Raw genomic sequence first — 9,272 nt, forward strand, 5'->3', positions numbered from 1 at the left:
AGCGGTAGGGACCGAGAGCCATACGAGCGCTCCAGGGAGGAACATGGGTTCAGAAGTAGTGGTGCCATCGCGAATGCTCTTCTGCAGCTTTTGTTCCTGCGTCGTAAATGTCTTGGCAAGCTCGCGACACTCTTCAGCGAGCCTGGCTGTGTCAGAAATAGGCGCGCACTCAGATGGATCCGGCTTGTATGGAAGTATCGTGTCGATGGTGTGCGACGGGTGCCTTCCGTACAGTAAGAAGAACGGTGAAAAACCAGTAGTGCTCTGAGGGGCGGTGTTATAGGCGTAGGTGACAAAGGGCAGAATGGCATCCCAATTGGTGTGATCGGCGGCGACGTACATTGACAGCATGTCGCCGAGCGTTCGGTTAAAGCGTTCGGTTAGGCCATTCGTCTGCGGGTGGTAAGCAGTAGTTTTGCGGTGAACAGCATGGCACTCTTTCACAATGGCTTCCACGACTTCCGATAAGAAGACACGGCCTCAATCGCTGAGAAGCTCTTGGGGTGGACCGTGACGCAGTATGAATCGGTGTAGTAGGAAGGAGGCAACATCGCGCGCTGTAGCCGCTGGGAGGGCGGCGGTTTCGGCGTATCGCGTTAGATGGTCAACAGCGACGATGGCCCAGCGGTTACCAGCCGAAGTCAGAGGAAGTGGTCCATACAAATCGATGCCCACGCGCCCGAACGGACGGTTAGGGCAAGGTAATGGTTGTAGACCTGCTGGCGACACGTGCGTTGAAGGTTTTCGGCGTTGGCAATCGAGGCAGGAGCGAACGAACTTCTGCACGTAGCGGTACATCCCTCGCCAGAAGTATCGTTGTCGAATGCGGTGGTAAGTTTTGGATACCCCAGAGTGCTCGCATTGCGGGTCAGAGTGGAAGGCTTCGCATATTTCAGAACGCAGACTGCGGGGTATCACTAGTAGCCACTGGCGGCCGTCGGCGTTGTAATTGTGTCGGTGCAGGAGGTCGCCACGAACGGCGAAATGGTGGGCTTGACGACGCAACGCGCGAGTGGATGGTGTTGCCGTCGGATCAGTGAGCAAGTCGATCAGCGAGGTGATCCATTTATCCTTGCGCTGTTCGGTAGCGATGGTGTGAACGTCGATTGAAGCTACAGCTATGTGAGACACTGAGCTGTGGACATTGTCGTCAGGCAAGGGAGAGCGGGACAGGGCGTCGGCGTCAGCATGCTGGCGTCCGTTGCGGTACAGCACGCGGATGTCGTAGTCCGGCAGGCGAAGTGCCCAGCGGGCGAGACGGCCTGAGGGATCCTACAATGACGACAGCCAGCATAGTGCATGATGGTCGGTGACGACATCAAATGGGCGACCATACAAATAAGGTCGAAACTTTGTAAGGGCCCATATGATCGCCAGGCACTCTTTTAGGGGCGAAGCTCCTTAAGGCGGCACCCGTTCGTCCCTCGTAGTCGTCGTCATCGTAGTAGTCCGTAACAAGTCTTACGCTTTGACCTCCAAGGTGGTGCCGGTGGGAGATTTCTCCTGTGCGTTGTTGAACAATAAAAAATTCGCAGCGTGCGCGTTAACTAAAAGCCGAATTCTTCTGTCTCTCATTCCCCATTAGCAGCCATTGGCATGTTCCAGTAGGAAACGTTAGTAGAAGTAGAAGTGTAAGTGTTAGCTAAAAGCCGACTTCTTCTGTCTCTCATTCCCATTAGCAGCCATTGTTTACCTCCAAGGTAGTGCCTGGTGAGATTTCTCCTGTGCGTGATTAAACAATAAAAATTTTGTTCAAAACGCCGTTGATTGATGAAATAAACCAACGAAAGACGCCAGATGTTTTGTAAAAGCAGAACGAAAGAACGCCAGATGTTTTTCTTAAAGTGTAGTAGTAGTAGTTGTATGTAGCCACCTCGCCCGATCGTCAACGGGCGAGGTGGACCGGCAACGGCGCGAGGACCCTGCCGTACGAGAGTTAAATCACACTAAAAGACATACTTTGCGGGCGATACACTCTAGTGAGCTTTCAACTTTTCGTCTTAATGTACATGATAAAGAAATTATTTCTACGAAAAACGCAAGGCACACCTTGAGCAATATATTTGGTTTTGGGACGCTAAATGGAACCATGAGGCGATGCGAAGCCGGAGCACTTGCACGATCGCGTTCCGTTGGCTTTCGTTGGGCATGCTACCGACCTCGCGTCGTGGAACGCGCGTCCTGTCTTCCCTCTAGCCTTGCCTTTAATTCGCACAGGGCGAGCGGGGAATGCGGTCGCTCTTGGCGCTCTTTCGCTCGGGAGCGGACTTCTTCCTTGCATTTCACCGATCACAAGTGATAATGAAGGGACCACGTAAACCAACAGTACAATAAAAGTTTGATGTTTAATATATACACGATGTTTCACACTCTTTATATTATGTACTGGGCGCATTTCACGGAAGAGTTTCACGGTTTACAGATGATTCCCTCCGTAGCTTCGCCCCACTCATCATCATTCACCCCGTGGATATGCTGTGATTTTTTCCGTGACTGAGTAATTGGTCTCGGCTCTGGTAAGCGTACGGCTTGCGTATGCCACGACATATTCGGGGAACCCTGGTTTGCGTTGCGCAAGGACAGCGCCGAGGCCTACACCGCTGGCGTCCGTGTGTACCTCCGTTGGGGCCGTAGGGTCGTAGTGGCGTAGTATGGGAGGAGACGTCAACAAACGACGGAGCTTTGCGAACGCGTCGTCACACTCGGACGACCACGAATTTAGGGGTCCGTTACTTCCAAGGAGCTTCGTCAGCGGCGATATGATGGTGACAAAGTTTCGTATGAAGCGTCGAAAGTATGAACACAGTCCGACGAAACTGCGCAGTTCTTTGACGGACGTAGGTTTGGGAAATTCGGCCACGGCCCGAAGCTCGGCCGGATCGGGAAGGATTCCGTCTTTGGACACGACGTAGCCGAGGATTGTCAGCTGCCGTGCCGCAAATCGGCACTTCTTCAGATTCAGTTGGAGGCCGGCGTTGCTCAGACGGGTCAAGACAGGCCGCAGACGTTGGAGATACGTGGAGAAGTCCGGAGCGAAGACGACGACGTCGTCCAGGTAACACAGGCACGTGTGCCATTTCAAGTTACGCAGAACGGTGTCCATCATGCGCTCGATGGTCGCGGGCACATTACACAGACCGAACGGCATGACGTTGAACTTGTACAAGCCGTCGGGCGTGACAAAGGCTGTCTTTGGTCGAGCGTCATCAGCCATGGGCACTTGCCAGTACCCCGAGCGCAAATCGAGAGATGAAAAAAATTCTGCTCCTTGGAGGCTGTCAATAGCGTCGTCGATTCGCGGCAGTGGATAAACATCCTTGCGGGTGACCTTGTTGAGCCGTCGGTAGTCCACACAGAACCGCACAGAACCGTCCTTCTTCGCAACGAGAACAACAGGAGACGCCCATAGGCTGTCGGAGGGCCGAATTACATCGCGTCGAAGCATATCGTCCACTTGCTCGTTAATTACCAGGCGTTCTGTGGGAGACACGCGATATGGACGTTGCCGCAGTGGTGGTTGGGCGCCAGTGTCGATGCGATGCGTAACAGCGGACGTGCGGCCGAGGGATGTTTGCCCGACATCGAAAGAATGACGAAATTCATCCAAGCACAGAAGCTGCGAACGCTGGACCGACGTAAGGTTGTCAGCAATGGAGGGACCAAATACATCAGTAGGTGACGAATCGGACGTGGAAACAGCAATGATGGTGCGGGAACTGGTACAGTGCGAGTCATCGGGTGCGTCCAGAACTTGTGCGTCTTCAACGGGTTCCACTTTGCCGAGACATTCCCCTCGAACCAACGTAACAATGCACGGGGATGTGTTGGTAACAAAAATAGCGGTGCTGCCCTGAGTGACTCGCACGGTCGCGAAAGGTACCAGCAACCCTTTCCTAGTGCACACTGTACAGCTAACTTGCAATTACCTGTATGGTCGTCTTCTTTAAACGTGGTCATCTCGCTCTCCATGCTGGCGAGGACTTCCGCGAATGGCCTTTCGGCAAAGTGCACCGGAGGCTGAAGTTGCTTCGTGATGTACTCCTGGTACGGCTTTTGCGCTGAAAGCGACGGTGTGGTCTCTGTTGGAGCGGACGACATCGAGGATTTCTTGCGGCGCACGCTTCCGATACCGCCGACGTCTGAGAACGTCAACGAAATATCCCTAGGTCCACTGGTGTTTCCTACCATTTCTGACAGTACTAAAGATATCCCATCCTTGGGCGGCCTTTGCGCAGCGTAAGCGGCACCGATGTCGACCCAACCACGATAGTCTTGCGGCACACCGACAAGTATCGGCTCTGGAGTTCGCCCGCCTATTCTGTCGCTACCGTACTTCGCGTCGTCGGCAGTGCTCTCACTGGTCGTCGTCGTCTGTGATGACTGCTCTGCAGGCGTTATTTCTTCTTTCCACTTCATTTTTCTGATTGTACTTTCTGTGGTTTGATTCATAAGAAGCTGCATAGCTTCCACAGGTGTATTTTGCTTCTTAATATGAAGCTCCGTACTGGGCACTGCCTCTGATAGCTCCGGTGTCTCTGGCTCTGCAATCTTGCCCGTGAATTGCTTAATGCTAAGTGGCTTTTGCTTCGCGGCTGTCTGCTCTTGCGAAAGTTCTGCCATGCGGAGGTCCGGCTGCACTGGCAAAGCAGGCTTTCGAGTTACTGATTTTTGACTGACTCCGCCAGCGATCATGTCGGATAACTGTTGAAAGGTTTCCTCAGAGCTCTCTTCTGTGTGTCTTGTGATCACCGACTGCGTTTTCGGCGTCCTGTGGGCGGTGCCAGCAGGCCTCTGAGCAGCAACGATCGCGCTGTCTTCGACTGACGAAGTAGGCTTTACCTTGTCGTGCGTTTTTATCAGCCTAGAAAGTAGGCAAGCCAATTCGCCCACCTTTTCGATGTCGAAGTAGTCGGCTTGCTTATGCTGCCTTTTTTCTGCCTCGCCACTATCGACAAGCCGGCCTTCCAGTCTCGCATTTTGACTGGGCGTCTTGTAGCCAGCAATTTCCGCTGAGCCAACATCAGCATTCGAATCCTTGAGGACTGTCAGTGCGGGCTGTTTCTCGACGCTGTTATCTGCAAGTGGTTTTACAACATCCATCACTTTCAGCACAGCAGTGTTTTGGTCCGCAGGCAGCACTTGCAACTCCATTCCCTTTTCGTCCATATTGGCGCAAGCTGTTGAAACGGTGACTGGGACCTGACTTCGCCGAGTAGCGCTGCTCTCGGCCTTCTCGGCTTGAGCAACAGGTAGAGCCTTGTTCTGCTGTATCCTGTCCTTTGTGACGGAATTTGTCAAAACAGGTGGTGAGGATGAACGCCTTTTCGCGTTTATCGAGCCTACGTTCAGCGAGATTTTGTCCGGTATTGTACCGAAGCGGTCATTTTTATCTGTTAACTGTAAATGTTGCTGCGTTTCCGCAGCATCATATTCTTGGCCCAGCTGCAAGGTTTTGTCAATAGCTATTCCTTCGATCGCATTTGGTGGCGCTTCTTTGCCGTGTTGAATGTCCCCATTCTGCTTTTTCACCGGCTTGGTTAACGCGGTGAAACCGTGGACAGGAACACTGGTGCAGAATGTTGGCCCTGTGTGAACGAATGAAAATAATTTTAGCGTCTTGTTTAGATGTGGTCATGTTTAGCCCCGTTTCCCAAAAAAGGGACAAAGCGAAGATTGAAGTCAAGCATAACACGCATACGTCAACTATATACCACAGTTTGCATGAAAAGAAAACAAAAGGCATGCTTGAGCAACATGCAAAGATTGTATGCAAAGGTACCTGGACTGATATTTGATCTAGTGGCGAGTACAAGTTGGTCGAAAACGAAAGCAGGGTTCGATCGATCAAATATGGCAGCTGGTATGCACAGGCATCACAGAAATAACCATGGCTAGAAAGTGCATCTAATGATTTTTTATTTGGAACTGTATCTTATCAAGGCAGTGCTTAGAATAGTCTTGACTTGCGACTGGTTCCTCTGCATAGTATGGGCATGCCAGCTCAATCCTTCTTTGCCCCCGAACCCCAACCCAACCCGAGAGGACTGGGAGGCGGCCCTGCTCGGCTGCCAGGTCCTTCCGGCCCAAAAAGCCATGGCCAGGCTTGTCAGGACAGCGGTCACGACCAATGGGTCCCTGACTAGGGACTCCACCTGGTATTGTAAGGGAGCTCACCCACTAGGGGCTGGTTTCCCGAACAACCTCTCTGTATATAACAGCTTAATAAATGTTTACTACTACTACTACTCTGCATCGAATCGATAAGCTGCTGTGCGCTTGCCCAGTCTTTGTGAGATCAACTTTCGTCTAAGCCTTAGGACAGGGGTCTCAAACACGCGGCCCGCGGGCTGCATTTACGGCCGCGGGCCGCAAAACAAATAAAGTTTCGCCACCCTAGCGGCCCGCGGCTTCACTTGGAATAAGGTTTTGTGACTTTGCTGAATAGTACCCACATTATTTTCCCGCGTATTGCGATTAATAGTGTTTTTTTCGAGTAAGCTACAAAGACAAGACTAGTCTGAAGCATTTCTTTTCTTGAGGCGCCCCATGCGGTCAGTACGAGTTAAAACATCACCGTGGAACGAAAACTCTATATTTGAGAATCGGCGTCCAAATTTTAGTCATTGTGGAAATCGGTATCGATATGTTTTCCGATATCTGACGTAAAATCCCCTTCAGAGTTACCATATCTGTGATAAGGGAAAGGCGTTCTTTCAAATGGCAACGTTAGGTGACATTTTGGAAATGTCAATCTCAGTGAACGAATGAAAATGTTACTCTGTCATGTTTTACGTGTGGTGATATTTACACAGGTATTCAAAAATAAGGACAAAGTGAAGATAAAAGACAAGCAGAACACGCAAGCGTCGACTATATACCACTCTTTGCATGAAAATGAAACGAAATGCTTACTTGAGCAACATGCAAAGACCATACGCAAAAACCACCTGGACACAAATAAACGAGTGGCGAGTAATAGTTGGTCGAAAACGAAAGGACTGCTTTATCAGTCAACTATGACGTGCTGACATGCACAGTTCTAGAGACCGGATTTTAGGCAAATGCCTATTTTGTTCCTTGGGCTCCTATCGCGCCATTTTGATATATGAGCATGAATTAAAGGTTAAGAAGGGATTTTATAGTGTTTTTATAGTGCCTATAAATGCCTACTTTTGGCGTTCGTTCCTAAATGCTTACAAATACGTATTACATATGCGTATTTTCAAACTTGGCGCTTATATGAACGCTATTTAGCCTCAAGTTTCGCTCCCGGGTGCTGTTTGAGACCGTTGTTCATGTTACCGCGTAATATTGACTGTCGGGAACTATAGGGTTCAACCTAGTCCTCTAGTTTAACCAACTCTAGTCCTCTAGTTCAACAAACCAACAACCGCTAGCAGCAGTGAAGCGGGACAAGCCGGCGAGCATTCGCCGCCGCGCTGACATGGCCCGAGCGGTTGGCGAATGCGAAACCGCGGAGACCCGTCAGCGGAAAGTGGAGTGAAGAGCAAAAAAAGGAAAAAGTGATGTGCGCGCAGCTTTTGTTTTGTTTGTAATTTACTTTAAAAGGTTTTCACTGCAGCAGCGTAGCCAGAAATCTTTTTCACGGGGGGGGGGGGGGGGGGGGGGACGGGGGGACAATCATACTTTATATATGTTCACGCATGCGTTTGTATGTGTGCGTGTATATACTCACACGCAAAACTGAAAAGTTTCGGGGGAAGGGGGGAGGTTTAATTTTTCATCTGGAACTGTATCTCACCCGGACAACGCTTAGAATAGTCTTGATTTGCACGCCCAATGCATTTGTGAGGCCGACTTCCGTTTAAGCCCAAATCAACCGCAACCTCCTTGCCCGTATTCGCAAGATATGTTCTTTCAGCAACGACAGGAATATCTCACCGGTAGTCGGCGGTTCGGCGTCCCTCTGCGCCTCATTGGCGACCGTCGCGACCTTCTGCGGAGCAGCTTCCGCCGGAGTGACTTGGGCGGAGTCGCACTGCACGGCAGCTGCCGCGACACGCAGTGGTTCAGCGGACACCGAACACCTCGTCGACACCGTGCCACAGAGGTCGTCGCTGAACCGAGCCTTGAGACTGCGCCGTCGCTTCAGGTCCTTCATGAATGAGTCGTCCGTGGAATCCAATGGAGAAAGCTCTAGCCTTCGGAGCGACACGACGGGCGGAGGGCTTGAGGCCGTTCCAAGAGACCTACGGTGATCACAGTACATGCCGTATATACCGCGGAGCCTTGGATCCTTAACATTTGGTGTAGGAGTGCGTTGTTATTGATATGAATACGATAACTGCCGGTGTGCTTAGTGTAATAATTTTTGTCCCTAATATAATAATATATATTTCGCGCTTTCCAGTAGAGATATATTTATCCTGCGAAAGCTCTGGGACCTCTTTCTGCGCAGTGAATCTACAAACATTGCAAACTGGATAAGTCTTCAGGCTTCTTGCATTTCAGTATGAGGCGTTAAGCGACTGATTTGGGAGCAGCGGTGCGCAAAGACTATTAGAAGCGACAGATGCTCGCGTGGGTAGTGCGAAGCGGATAAATGTGACGCCATGCTATATCATGTGCGGTATTGCGAGGAAGCTGCAGTAGCGCGCTTAGCGCGTCGCGGTAGATTATCGAGCCGCGCGGAAAGGGCTTAGCGAGACGTGTACCGTGCACGCCTCCTATAGTAAAGAACATTCCCGTCGCAGAAAAGAAATAATTGTGAAATAAAGGAATGCGTTCAGAAAAACGAGGTGTATACAGAAATTTGCGGCTTAGTATGGTGTTACTCTGCTATGCTCTAACATGATTTCGATTCCGGGCGATGGCGGCTATCGTGCAGAGAGGGTGACATGTATAAGAACACGCGTGCACTCAGATTTAGGTGTGCTTTAAATAACTCTAAGAAGACATCAATAACGAATCCCCCCAATACACAGCGTCTCTCTTATTAATGTTTTTGTTTCTTCGCTTTGAGCGCCATGGGAGTTTAATTGGAAAGCTATAAAATGTATAGCTGCCATTTCCATCCTCTGCCTTTACAGGACGGGATAATTAAGTACGTGCCTTCGTTGATGCGTTTCGATGGTTACCACGACCTGTTGCTTGTCGAAGACCCTCTGCATCTGCTCGTCCTTGGGTCCAAGCATATGCATCGGTGACGAGCTGCTGCCAGGTTCGTCGTAGACGAGCTCGGCATCTAAACATCGAACGTTTAAGTGAGAATCCGGTGTATAGGTCCATTCCTGGCAATCACTCGTGTATAC

This window comes from Rhipicephalus sanguineus, chromosome 2 (genome assembly GCF_013339695.2).
Source record: "Rhipicephalus sanguineus isolate Rsan-2018 chromosome 2, BIME_Rsan_1.4, whole genome shotgun sequence".
Classification (NCBI taxonomy): Eukaryota; Metazoa; Arthropoda; class Arachnida; order Ixodida; family Ixodidae; genus Rhipicephalus; species Rhipicephalus sanguineus.